Genomic DNA, 12275 nt, shown 5'->3' with positions numbered 1-12275 from the left:
ACGACAGTTCGTAAGAATTCAAACTGAAGGAAAACAATGCAGTATTAAATTTGTCATTTTACCTGACATTGTAGTCTTGCAAACTAAGAGTGCAAGACAAAAAGCTTGACAAAACATCTTTGTTCAGCACAACACAAGGTCTGTGCTATCAAACAACTATTAATATATTTAGCAGTGTTGGTTGAGGGATAAATGATAGCTCTGACATTATGAATTAATATCTCATCCATTCAAAACCTGTCCATTCACACAGAATAAAATCAAGGAGTCAGAGGGTTGAGGGTTTAAGTACCCCTCCTCCCAGAAACTTCAGCTCATAACCTAGGCTGACACTTCAGTGCAATACAGAGTGTTGCACTGTTGGAAGTACCATCTTTCAGATGAGACATTAAATTGAGGAAGCAAGATCCCTGAAGATAGATCTCTGGTGAGGAAGAGCAGGTACGTGTTAGTCCATATAGATAATTTAACTAATATCACCAAATCAGATTATTTGATCATTAGCTCATTGTTGTTTGTGGGACTATGATATATGCAAATTGACAGCCACGATTCCTAGATTACATTGTAACTTTCAAAACTATTTAATTGGCAATAAATACTTTGAGACTGATCATGAAAAAGAAATTGTCTTACACTTAAAATGGTGCCATTGGATCTTTCATGTTCACATAAACAAACATAGTCTCCATTCAACTCATCATCTGAAGAAAAAACACATCGACATTGTACGACCTCAGTACTGCACTGAAGTGTCAGTCTAGAATCTACGTTATGCGCTCAGGACTTGAATTTATAGACTCAGTCAGTGAGTGAGAGTTTTGTATCCATTCTACTAAATGCAAAATTACAAATGTAATTTCTGATGACAAGTCACAGTTTGACACATCAACTCTTTCTCTTTTCACAGATGCTGCAAGATGTGCTGCCTACTTCCAATATTTTTTGTTTTTATTCCAAATTTAACTCTAAACTTTTCCCACTTCTTCCACAAACTGACTATGAGTATGGCTGGATAAGGAATTAAGGTATAGATTTAAGTGAGTTTAATTTAGTGTTTCTTTGTAAGAAAGGGTACAACTTTGATTAGATTTATGTTAAACAAAAACGTTTGCATGTATGAGGTTTTCTGGTTTCACTTAAAGTGTACCTCTGTTGTACTGAGAGTTTAGGATATGAAAGGTAAACAAGAACTTGGAGAAAGAATGAGCTGTTGCTTAGCAACCAGGGGCCACTTTCAGGGAATGTTTCAGTGGAATATTTCATGGTAGTGGAGGCAGTCCACCATTGGCTGGCAGCAGGATCTTCTGTTCCCATCACTGTCCACAGGGTTTTCCATTGTTTGCATCTTCTCCTGCTGGGGTATACATGGTAGGGGTTTGCTGTCGGCAGGATGAAGATCCTGGTCTTTATGTTTTTAGTTTAATTGAATCCATTAGCAGAAGGAGCTTCGTGGCTAGAGAGGGAACAGCCCACTCAGCTCTGCAAAAGCAGAACAATGGAGTAATGGGCGAGAACACAAGTCCTAGAAGCTAAAGGACCGTTAGTTCTAGAAACCAGGGACTGAAAAGAGGAATTCCAGGAAACTGAAGTTAAAGGCACAGAGAAACTGGAATTCAAACAAGGTACTGTTCATTGATGTTTAGGGCAGAGCTGAAATGTACAGACTTGGTAAAGTTGACGAGTGAGAAACCAAAGATATCTGAAGTAACCCTAAAGGTTGGTGATATCTTACTCCAACCAGTGAAGCACTTAATGGCTGGGTGCTGAGAGCTTGTGTGAAAGCCTTGGATGCTTCCTCTTGTGGGGCGTTCTAGGACGAGAGGATAAGGGGCAGCAAATTTAAAACAGAGTTGAGGAGAAATTACTTCTCCCAAAGGGTTGTGAATCTGTGGAATTCACGAGCCCAAAGTGTGGTGGATGCTGGGGACAGTGAATAAATTTGAGGAGGAGTTAGGCAGATTTTTAATTGGGTTGAAGGGTTATGGAGAGAAGGTGCATATCAGCCATGATTGAACGGTGAAGCAGACTTGATGGGTTGAATGGCCTAATTCTGCAACGCTATCTTATGAAAGCTATTCAAGACAAAGTAATATTGAAAGGAGAGTTAGAAATCCTGGAAGTGAATCGTTGCTGGAAAGAACTGAGAGAAAGCACTGTGTGGAAGAAGATTCTAAGGTATGTCTTTTCGAGCGTGGAGTTTGGAAACACTCGTGTTAGTTCTGAGAGATCAGTTGGCTCACAGTGTAATAATCACCTGAGGGGGTATTTTTTGAGGAGAAATCTACAGAAGCTTGATTGGATGGCATCTGCCACAATAAAACATATGAATACAGGCCTTATCACCTGCAATTTCACTAACTTATGAGCAATTCTCTCTCAGCTATCAGGTTAAATCATGCTGCCTCATTATAATAAAAATAACACTAATTCTGGTTTCAGAGTGGGGTGTTGTCTGACCACAGTTAGCTGTTGGGTTATAGGACCTGTGTTTTTACTGAGAACATGATAGCCATAAGATATATTTTGTACCCTGTACTATCCTTAAGATCGAGGTACATTTGTGAAGTTAAGTGGGAGTGAAGGGATATTGAATTATCGTCAAACTTTAACTTTTTTTGTTGTTTTTAAAAACGAATTGACAGTTCTGTGACTCTGTTCTTCCACATTTTCTAAATAAGGGAAAAGTTAGTCTTGTGAGCCAGGGTTCTATTCTGGGACCTTCCTGTCTCATAGTATCAACTGGGATTGTGACATTATGGTAAAGATTAATCAAGGGCATGTCCACTGATTTACTGTAACTGAATCAGCCATGTTCCACATTTATGGTGAGGGATTTTTGGACCGTTAGCAATACAGTGAGTGTTACATTCTCCAATTCCATTCAATTTAGTTAGGTTTATCAGTTTATGATAGTTCAAGATGTCAAATCTTGTTTCTAATCACGAGATTTTAAGATTTCCCAGCACTTTTCCAGGAATATTTTGGCATTGTGATTCTTCATTTCTGTCTCTTATTGATCTCACAAAATAAAATTCTTGAGCATCCGAATACAGGCCTCACGACTTGCAATCTGACTAATTCATGGAAGAATTCTCTCTCAGATGTCAGGTTAAAGTATCCAACTGGTTGGCAAATAATAACACTTTAATTATGGTGTAGTACACAGAAGACTGAGTGGGCTGCCAACCAGCCTATTTCAAAAGGCCAGAAATAGTACACTGTCAAAATCCTTACTTCAGGTTAAAATAGTTAGGTATTATTTACAATTGAAATAATTACATTGTGAGGGACTAAAGATCTCATCCAGTTTATTTTTGTAAAATATATATAGATACCCTCATTGCTGTTTTGTAAATTTTAAAACTGAACAAAGCTCCTTAAAGTGGCTGAACCTATGTCTGCCTGTGACCCATGAACATAAGAAGCCGTGACGGAGTTTCAGGGGAACTCGCACTTTGTTATCTTTGAGAAGCAACGAACAATCACCTGTTGACTGCACAGCCAACTTCAGACAGAGCTTTACAAAGGTCATATGCATTTCATAACGCAACGGAGACTGATAGTACACAGAACATAAATTCCCTACAGTGCAGAAGGAGGCCACTCGGCCCATCAAGCCTGTACCTATCTTAGCCCATGTATTTACCCTGCTGATGGGGGATAATATAGAATTCTTAGACTAGGTTAAGGTAATTATATAGTGCCACATATATAAAACAAAGTATGGAAAGGTATTATAAACTGCAAAGGTACTATAAACTGTATAACCACAAAATAACCAAGTATTATAAGCTTAAACTGTATTTTCAATATATGTGTATTGTGCACCTTGGCCAACTTTGTTCTGAATGCAGCATGATGGTAAACACAGTGGTAGACAGACCAACTTCTTTTAATACAATGGAGCATAGAAAGGCAGCTTCTCTTATCTGTTTTTGGATACGTGAAAACATGTTTAATCATAGGCTTGCTATTTAAGGGAGTAAATTTGTTCATGGGTAGTGAGACTGGCACAGTCTCTCAAGCTGATAAAGGAGGTCCCAGTTCCAGTGAAAAAGAGTGACTCCTTTCACCGATTAAAATGTGCAGGTGTTAGCTATGGCCTTGGTTATCGAATTGACATGGGTTAGGTTTCCTATATAACGGGGGGGGGAAAACGTACATGGACAATGAGCTAATAATCTCCTATTCCTGTTGACAGGTGGAACTTAATTGGCTATGATAATAATGTTTAATATCGTGATTGGACATTCCAGTCTGATTGATGAGACTGAGTGGGATACTGAAATGTTAAGAATAATATAATAATTTTACCTTGCAATATTAGCTCAGAGAGAACAATCAACTCTCATTTCCTTTGTCTCCCTCCTGATGTATGCATTAGCAAATAAATTCCTTTTTATTCTTTAATTATATACTGTCTTTTGCAATCTATGTATTGGTTGAGTGAGGTCAATAAATACAGGGCACTCCAGGGGACACCTCAGAAAATTCCTCTTACACCTGCTAATCCTCCTGACATTGAGGCAATTTAACACGGCCAATCAACCTAACCTGGACATCTTTGGAGTGTGGGAGTGGGAGGAAACTGGAGCATCAGAAGGAAACCTACACAGACACGGGAGAATGTGAAAACTCCACACAGACAGTCACCTGTGACTGTAATTGAATCCAGGTCCCTGGTGCTGCGAGGCTGCAGTGCTAACCACTGCGCCACCTGTGATGGTTTGTTAAGACTAAAGGCCCCACAACCCTTCCTTCAATTCGTAAAGGCTGAGATAATTTGCAATCTTTGAATCCCAGCCACATTTCAAATGATAGCTACGCATTATTTGTTTGAGACTGGATTGTGAGGTCATGTGATGTCAGCCACTGACTTGTTGAACAAGTTAATATGACCTTGCTGAACAGAACAGCTCAGCCTGCCCTTCATCATCTGGCTACCAGCCTAATGGACAAGGAGTAGTACCTAGGTGAAACACCTGGCCTCATCTACATAGCTTCTGCTTGAAATTCTGTACCATCACCTACAAGACTGATTCGTTTCTCTGGGTGTCGATCTTATCTTGTCAGCACCACTGGCAATGTGAATTATACAGCATCGGTTTTCAATCTGTCACCCTCCATGAAGGAATATCTTGCAGGATTTTGAATCTGCACTCTGGAACCCACGTGAATCATAGAGTTCCATTTGGCCCATCCAGTCTACACCAACTTTGACAGAGTATCTAACCCAAGCCCTCTCACCTGCATTATCCCCATAACCCCAAACATTTCCCATGGCCAATCCACATAACTTGCGCATCTTTGGAGTCTGGGAGGAGACTGGGGCACCCAGAGAAAACCCACACAGACACACAGAGATTGTGCAAGCTCCACACAGTCACCAAACACAGCACCAAAGGGTGGAATTGAATCTAGGTCCCTGAAGCAGCAGTGTTAACTACTGCATTAACCACTGTGCCACCATGCCACTGCTGCCAGTATATATTTTCTCTGTGGTCCCTGTACTGGAAAACATTCTTCTCTGTGTCCCTCATTTTACTGCATGAAATGCGAGGGGGTGATGTTGCAACCTTCCTTTCTGCATTTTCAGTGCGTGTAAATAAACTAACCCTTTCTGAGTTCATCTTATCTCGAGTTTGCTGTGGGGTTATTAATAGAAGATTGGATCATATCAAAACCGAGGGCTGGGAAATAAAGAAGGAAACCAATTATGAACAGAGAAATAAAATATAGTAAATGTTCTGTTTCCAGGTGAATCGTGAAAGTTGAAAATTACTGCTGTTTAAATTAACTCCCTCCTGCCTGTTGCAGAAACTGGGGGTTCAAATCCAGGATAACCCATTTGAATTTGACCAGAGTCCAAGGCACAAGTCAAATCTGATATCAAGAGTTAACTGGAAACCAAAATGAAAAACCCGGTGACTGGAACAAATCTGAAAGCACAGCAACATACCAAAGCAAACTCCTTTTCCTGAACACAAAGAAAATGGCAATTTTTGATTCTCACATGTGGATCACACAAGGAGATCTGAAATGTTCATGTCCCTCAGCAGAGACCAACTGAAAGCTGCAATTAGGGAGGCACAGTTAAAATTACCCAGTAAAGTGAAGTGAACTGATCCAGTTGTTGGTAGAGCATTTGGATCTCACCTATGTATAGGACAGGTAGAGGAAGAACACAACCAAGACTCTGAATCACCTCCCCAGCCAAATTCAAGCTAGTCAAATTCAGAATGCAGCTAGAATTTCAGGAGAGGCAAAGAGAAAGAGAATTTCAACTGTAAATGGAGCTAGCAGTTCAAAGGGATACCAGACAGCTGGAAACTACAAAGGAAAATCTCTCCCTACCCGATAGCGCCCTTTATCTCCCTACATACCCTAGATTCATTTTGACACCCTCAAGTATAGGGAGGCGGGACTACACTGGTAATCCACAGACACAGGATATCATGATGGGGACCCAGGGTTGAATCCCACCATAGCAGATAGTGGAATTTGATTTTTTTTAATATAAGTCCAATGGTGATCATGAAAAAATTATAGAAGCCCATCTGGTTTTCTTCCGATTTGCCATCCTCACCTGCTCTGGCCTACACGTGATTCCAAAGTCATAGCAATGTGGTTGACTCTTAACTGCCCACTGAAATGGCCCAGCAAGCCACTCAGTTGTATCTAACCACTACAAAGAAAACAGAAAGGAATGAAACTGGATGGACCACATGGCACTAGGCACTGGAAATGATAACGACAAGCCAAACCCTGGTGATCCTTCAAAATCCCCCTTGTAAACATCAGGGGACTTGTGCTAAAATTGGGAGAGCTGTCTCACAGACAAGCAACTGTGTGACATAGTTATACTCTCAGAATTGTACCTTACAGATAATGTCCCAGACACCACCATTCCTGGGTACGTCCAGTCCCATGGCAGGACAGACCCAGGAGAGGTGACAGTACAGTGGTATACAGTTGGGAGTTCCTTTGGGAATCTTCAGCACTGACACTGGACCCATGATATTTCTTGGCACCAGGTGAAACACAGACAAGAAAACTTCTTGCTGATTACCACGTATCATTCAGCCTCAGCTGATGATCAGTACTCCTCCATGTTGAACACCATGTGGAGGATGCAATGAGAGTGGCAAGGGCACAGAATGTGATCTGGCAGGGAGATTTCAATGCCTGACCATGACAGAGCTGGCTGGCCCATCCTAATGGACACAGCTGCTAGACTGGGACTATGACAGGTGGTGAGGGAACCAACAAAAGGGATAAACATATTTGACCTCATTCTCACTAACCTGCCTGTCACACCTGCCACTGCACAGTATTTGGGTGGGACCTTCCAGCCACGCTCGCCTCAAGGCCAGAAAATCTTGCCCAAGGTCAACGAAATTTTGCATAGTCGTGTATCACCTGCTACAATTCCCATGGTGGGCTGAACGGTAAAATTCCACCCCTTGTCTTACAGAGTCCTTTTCAAAGTCTCATCTTCACACTGAGGGGGGGTGGCATGGGGACACAGTGGTGAACACTGCTGCCTCACAGCTCCAGGGACCTGGGTTCGATTCCTGGCTTGGGTCGCTATCTGTTCGGAGTTTGCACATTCTCCCTGTGTCTGTGTGGGTTTCCTCCAGGTGCTCCAGTTTCCTCCAACAGTCCAAAAGACAAAGCTAGTAAGACCATAAGACAGAGGAGCAGAATTAGGCCACTCAGCCCATTGAATCTGATCCGCCATTCAATCATGGCTGATATTTTTCTCATCCCCATTCTCGTGCCTCTTCCCCATAATCTCTGATCCCCTTATTAATCAAGAGCCTATCTAATCAAGACACTCAATGACCTGGCCTCCACAGCCTTCTGCAGCAAAGAGTTCCACAGATCCACCACTCTCTGGCTGAAGAAATTCCTCCTCATCTCTGTTTTAAAGGATCACCCCTTTAGCCTGAGGTTGTGCCCTGTGTTTCGAGCTTTTCTGATGAGTGGAAACATCCTCTCCATGTCCACTCTATCCAGGCCTCGCAGTATCTTGTAAGTTTCAATAAGATCCCCCCTCATTCTTCTAAACACCAAGTACAGACCTAGAATCCTCAACCGTTCCTCATAGAACAAGCTCTTCATTCCAGGAATCATTCCTGTGAACCTCCTCTGGACTCTTCCAAAGGCCAGCACATCCTTCTTTAGGTATAGGGCCCAAAACTGTTCACAACTGGGGTCTAACCACAGCCTTATACATCCTCAGAGAAGTACATCTCTGCTCTTGTATTCCAGCCCTCTTGACATGAATGCTAACATTGCATTTGCCTTCCTAACTGCTGACTGAACCTGCACATTAACCTTAAGAAAATCTTGAACAACGACTCCCAAGTCCCTTTATGTTTCCGATTTCCTAATGCCATACCTTGCTTTTTTTCCGGTATTGTGGTGACAAGGGTCCACATTTCCACCTCTGCCTTCCATTGCCATGTTGTTCAGCATCTGAAAAGACAGGGGGACAATCAAATCCCACTAGTATACTTTTACCTTCTGACATGATTGTCGCACTTCTTCAAAAACAAACACCAAATTACGATGGGTTTTCCTCTGCTACCAATGTTTCCTTCAGAAGGAACTCTTCAAAATGCAGCTAATGATAACACAACAAAACTTACTCCAACTTTTAAATCAAAAAAAGGGTTTAATAAAGAAACATCATTACTCCAAAATTGGGTCCTCACCCTGGGCCACTCCAAGCTCTCCACAATTCTACATAGTTCCTTATTTATAGTGAATCAGCTGGTCAACTGACTATTACATTGGTTCCATGGTTTACTGGATCAGCTGACCCTTACAGCTTGCTCTCATTGGTCACATTACATCCGATACAAAGTTGTCACTGGTTACATTCTAACAACAATCGGATCCCCAAACCCGATAGGTACACTAAGTACACAAAGTTAACAAGCAGCAAGATGTTCTCCAAATTGGACGACACCTAACTGTCACCCAAGTGACAGTTTGGGTCACCATGTGGAGTTTCTGCTCCAGTCTCCTCCCACAGTCTGAAAAATGTGCTGGTTAGGTGCACTGACCCAAACAGGCACCGGAGTGTGGCGACTAGGGGAATTTCACAGGAACTTCATTGCAGTGTTAATGTAAGCCTTACTTGTGACTAATGAATAATCTTTAAGACTAAGAGAGAACTTACATTGACTTTGACGCTTTCCCATATGGGGTTGGGGCAGTGCTATCACATTGTTGGAAAGACAGGATGGGAAAGACTGGCATATGCCTCTAGGACCCTTTTTTGAGTGAACGTATTCCCAGATTGAAATAGGAGGATTGGCAGTCATTTTGGTGTGAAGAAGTTCCATCAATGCGTCCATGCTTGATGGGTTTTTTATGGTTACTGATCATAAACCCTTATTCGACCTTTTCAAAAGAGAACAAAGTAATCCTCCCTCTTGCCTCTGATTCAACACTGGACCTTATTACTGCTGGCCTATGAATATTTCCTGGAATACCGACCTGGAACCTGGGTAGCGAGTGCTGATGCATTGAGTCATTTCCTATTGTCCACAAGCCTGGTTCCTTTACTAGCATTGGAAGAGGTTGTCAGCAAGACAGATTAAAGCCTGGACACAAAAAGATTCTAAAATAAGGCACATGATCCTATATGGTGGATTCCAAGGACGACCCTCTGAAGAAATTAAAGTCTACCTCATTGAGAAAGATAAACATAGTGTTGGGGATGTGATCATTCCTTGGGGGTGCTGAATAATTGTTCTGCACCCAGGATGACATACAATAGTAACAGAACCACATAATGGCCACCAGGAGTATCAAAAATGAAGATGCTGGATAGGAGCTACATCTAGTGTTGTCTCTCCCAGTGTTTGCACACCCACATCCTGAGTTTATTCAGCATTTTCAGTTTTTATTTCAGATTTCTACATCTGCAGTATTTTGCTTAAATAAATGTGCAAAATCAAGGTTTATATTGACAAGTGGCAAGTAACATTTTTGCCACACAAATACCAGGTAATGACCATTATTACCTGGTCATTACCACTTGACATGCAGTCGTGTTACCTTTGCTGAATCTCTCCAGATTGTCAACATCCTGAGGGTTATCACTGACCAAAAACTCAACTGGACTAGCCATATAAATACTATGGCTACAAGAGCAGATCAGAAGCTTGGAATCCTGCTGTGAGGAACTCATCTCCTGACACTATCTACAATGTGGAGATGCCAGTGTTGGACTGGGGCAGGTACAGTAAGATGACCTCATGAAAGAGTCCAACCCACCAAGAAAAGAAAACGTAGAACAGGGTGAAGGAGTCCTCTGCAGCTTGAAAGGAGAGCATCCAGACATTGGTATGTTCCAACTGCCATTCAGGCCTAAGCGCTGGAAAAAGTGAAGGTCTGTTAGGGATACACGAGTAGTCCCCTGAAGGATACCCCAGTTGGTAGCATGGCACAGCAGACAAAAACTCTTGCTGCAGAAACTTACCCCTTGGAGGGCATGGCACCGTGTGTCTCCAAGCTGGACAAATGCCCAGACAACTTTTGGAGTTCTGAACTTTCAGGAACAGTGTCCCCATTCCTGTCCCAAAATATGAGCAAGCCTTTTGTACTATTCCAGGACCGAGGAGCCACTTAATCCATAATCTACCTTTTCTGTCCCAGAGTCCTTCCTGGAGGCCAAAGTCCATCTGTGTACGCACCCTTCCACAGGGTCCACCTAGAGTGTGACCTTGTTTTAGATCCTGTCATGGTCGGAACTGACTCTTGATTTCCTCCTTGGAAACAATTTGGTTGGCAGCCAATTGTTGCAAGAAGTCTCACAATGCGAGTCTTACCTGTAAAGATTGGCATTCCAACCATTATTTTGCAAATTGAGTTTGTGTCTTTATATGCCCTGTTTGTGAACTGAAATCGCACTCGCCTGATGAAGGAGCAGCGCTCCGAAAGCTGGTGGCTTTTGCTACCAAATAAAGCTGTTGGACTTTAATGTGGTGTTGTGAGACTTCTCACTGTGTTTCCCCAGTCCAACGCCAGCATCTCCACATCATAGCCAATAGTTAGCCAGAGAAAGAAAGAGACTGTCAGCAGCAGAAATTTGAAGGAGTGCAGAAGTCTGGGAAAAGTTCAAAGGCCCAAAACTAAAACTGAGAACCACTCAGCAAGAGTTGCTTGATTGTAATACGGTCAGAAACAGGTCAGTAGATTTAAAAGAAGTCCAAGAGGGGCCAAAAAGAACGTAAAACAAACTTACAGAATATCCCAGAATTAAAAAAGGACTGGAGAGGTTTCAGGGAAAGAGATGGCGAGGGAAATGGCCCACATAGTTAAAGAGCTTGAAAGAAGACAAGTTATTAAACTAGGAAAGGGTTAAGGGATTGCCAGAAATATGGCTGACAGAAACCTTCTTTCCAAAGTTAAGTTGAGACCAAGAGAGTTCTGAAACAAATGACCATAGAGAGATTGAGGTGCTTTACCCAGGTAAAAAGCCACAACGGAATATAGTCTAAGCTGCACCTCCATTTGAGGCAGAAGTGTTCCAGGGGACATGGGACCAGTCAGGAGAGAGCCCACTCCCAACTGAACAGGTGTCAGCTGAGAAGCCATTGATTGGTCCAGCCTGCAGCTTTATGGCAAATTTAAATGGGGACCAGGAAATTTTCCAAACCGACCCAGAAAGAGTGCCTCATTTAGTTGAAAAGGTACTGACAGACTGTCTACCGGAGGGCAGCAGGTGATCAAGAAGGCGAATGAAATGCTGGCCTTCATAGCGAGGGGGATAGAACATAAAAGTAGGGAGGTCTTGCTGCAACTGTACAGGGCACTGGTGAGGCCGCAGCTGGAGTACTGTGTGCAGTTTTGGTCACCGCACTTGCGCAAGGATATTTTGGCCTTGGAGGGAGTGCAGAGGAGGTTCACTAGGCTGATACCAGAGATGAGGGGGTTGGACTATGAAGAGAGACTAAATAGACTGGGTCTGTACTCGTCGGAGTTCAGAAGGATGAGGGGGGATCTTATAGAGACGTATAAGATAATGAAGGGGATGGATAGGGTAGAGGTAGAGAGATTCTTCCCGCTTAGAAAGGATAGCAGGACTAGAGGGCACAGCCTCAAGATAAGGGGGGTGCAGTTTAGATCAGAGTTAAGGAGGAACTTCTTCACTCAAAGGGTGGTGAATCTCTGGAATTCTCTGCCCATGGAGGCTACCTCGCTAAATATATTTAAGTCACGGGTAGATAGGTTTTTGACAGACAAGGGAATTA

The 12275-nt window shown here is 42.5% G+C and overlaps 1 protein-coding gene across 1 annotated transcript in view; it reads right to left on the bottom strand.

Annotated features, from left to right (window-relative positions):
* cdk17 (cyclin dependent kinase 17) overlaps nucleotides 1–8484 on the bottom strand; it is a 193425-nt gene extending 184941 nt beyond the window's left edge. The window contains exon 1 of the mRNA XM_080207127.1: nucleotides 8408–8484. The gene's annotated coding sequence lies outside the window, so the exon portion shown is untranslated. The remainder of the gene's footprint in view (nucleotides 1–8407) is intronic.
* Nucleotides 8485–12275: the final 3791 nt, after the last annotated feature.

This window comes from Carcharhinus amblyrhynchos, chromosome 19, assembly GCF_965287045.1.
Source record: "Carcharhinus amblyrhynchos chromosome 19, sCarAmb.v2.hapA, whole genome shotgun sequence".
Classification (NCBI taxonomy): Eukaryota; Metazoa; Chordata; class Chondrichthyes; order Carcharhiniformes; family Carcharhinidae; genus Carcharhinus; species Carcharhinus amblyrhynchos.
The sequence above is the reverse complement of the archived record's forward strand: the minus strand, read 5'-3'. Positions and strand labels throughout refer to the sequence as shown.